At 37.0% G+C, this 1,836-nt stretch overlaps 1 protein-coding gene across 1 annotated transcript in view; it reads left to right on the top strand.

The window, feature by feature from the left end:
• LOC107728164 (Down syndrome cell adhesion molecule-like protein 1 homolog) overlaps positions 1-1,836 on the top strand; it is a 138,465-nt gene that overhangs the window by 120,360 nt on the left and 16,269 nt on the right. The gene's annotated exons all lie outside the window — the stretch shown is intronic.

Raw genomic sequence — 1,836 nt, 5'->3', positions numbered from 1 at the left:
TCTCTCCTCTCTCTCTCTCTCTCCGGCCTTTCGCAGAGCACGGGGTGATTACTATGTAAATGAGTGTGAGAGGAGAAGGGGGGGGGAGGTGGAGGAGGAGAAAGGGGGGTCAGACTCAGCGTGCGGGGAGTACTTTTGTTCCTCTTTTCATTATCTCCCTCTATCGCTCCCCGGATCACCGCTATCTCCACACTGGAGGAATATTTTAATATCCGTTACAACGCTCCACCCCTCCCGTCTGCACCTCCCATTCCTGATTCATGCTGAGAGAGAGAGAGAGAGAGAGAGGGAGGGAAAAAGATGAATCGAAATGAACTAGGGAGAGAAGGTTCAGTAGCTTAGTGAGCTGTCTACCTAGACACCATCTTTAGGTGTCACAAACACACCCAACACTGCCTTCTTAGGAAACGTTTTGATGTCCAACAAATATGATTTGTCCCTCTTGTAAGGGACCCTCTTCCAAAAATATTAAGGCAGCTAAATATATAAGACCCATTTGTCCTAGATTGTACTGTGAAAAATGTAGTGTTATGTAAATTGTATTAGTTTTATTGTTATTATTATTATTAGTAGTAGTAGTAGTAGTAGTAGTATAATGCCAATGGTACTACTAATACCTACAGTGTTGGGGAAATATACGTTTAAAAGTAATGATTTACAATACTGTGTCACTCCCTTAAAAAGTAACTAATTGCGTTACATAGTTACTTTTATGGAAAGTAATGTGTTATATTTTCTCATCTGGATGGGGCTTGCTTGTTTGTTTTTTATAAAAACGTATGGTTGAATTGGATCATCGCAGGTAAGCAGCAAAGATATTGGTTAATAAAATCGGATTAAATACTTAAAGGATATTTGTGTTAGATTTAATTATTACAGGTTTGCGTCATTCTGTTTTTATTAATTTTGAGAAATAGTGAATCTGTTTTTGTGCAAGTGAGATGAGTAAATGCATGATCACATTTAGTCTAGAACTACAGTGAGCATCATGTTTACACAGCGCACACAACACCGCTGCACTTACTCCTGATTTCTCTCAACATGGGGACAGGAGAGCTGTCAGCCAATAAATGGGAAAACAAAGTAACTGCCGGTACTTATTTGAAAAAGTAACTCAGGTATTTTTCTTGTAAATTAAAAAGTAATGCGTTAATTTGCTAGTTACTTTGCTAGAAAAAAGTAAACTGATTACGTAACTTGCGTTACTTGTAAAGCATTACCCCGACATTGAATACCTATGCTATTATTATTACTATTATTATTATTATTATTATTGGCAGAAGTAAGAGGTCATCCGGGTACTTTTCGCCCTACTGTTTTATGAATTCTATGAATTCAGTCGTCTACTATATAGTATGGAAGTAGACATATTCGGATGCAGGGAAAGAGTTATTCCAAGATAGCCGACCAAGGTGGTCCATTTATAACTGAGGAACTTTAAAATGTAGTGTATAGCATCTACTTCTACTAGCATCTACCTTGACTGTTTGTTTATTTATTTATTTATTTATTTATGTGTATTTATTTGCTTTAATACTGGTGTATCATAATTTAAATCCATTGTAAAATTAAATATAAAGCGGTCCAAATCAATTACTTATAAGGTTCCATTTCAGTTACAACGCTCCATCAGAAGACAGCTGCTTCTGTAGGTAGTACACAACAAGGCAGCTCACTAGGTTTTGGTTCAGAGCTAGAGAGAGAAAGGTATTTCTGATTATGAACAGAACATGGAAATATATTTATTCAAAATCCATTAACCTCAAGTCATCATAAGAATCACCTCATCATGAATTGAGACAACACCGTGTGTGTGTGTGTGTGTGTATGCGTGTG

Source organism: Sinocyclocheilus rhinocerous, unplaced genomic scaffold (genome assembly GCF_001515625.1).
Source record: "Sinocyclocheilus rhinocerous isolate Xijiao unplaced genomic scaffold, SAMN03320098_v1.1 scaffold2834, whole genome shotgun sequence".
Classification (NCBI taxonomy): domain Eukaryota; kingdom Metazoa; phylum Chordata; class Actinopteri; order Cypriniformes; family Cyprinidae; genus Sinocyclocheilus; species Sinocyclocheilus rhinocerous.
This window is presented reverse-complemented; position numbering and strand designations above follow the sequence as displayed.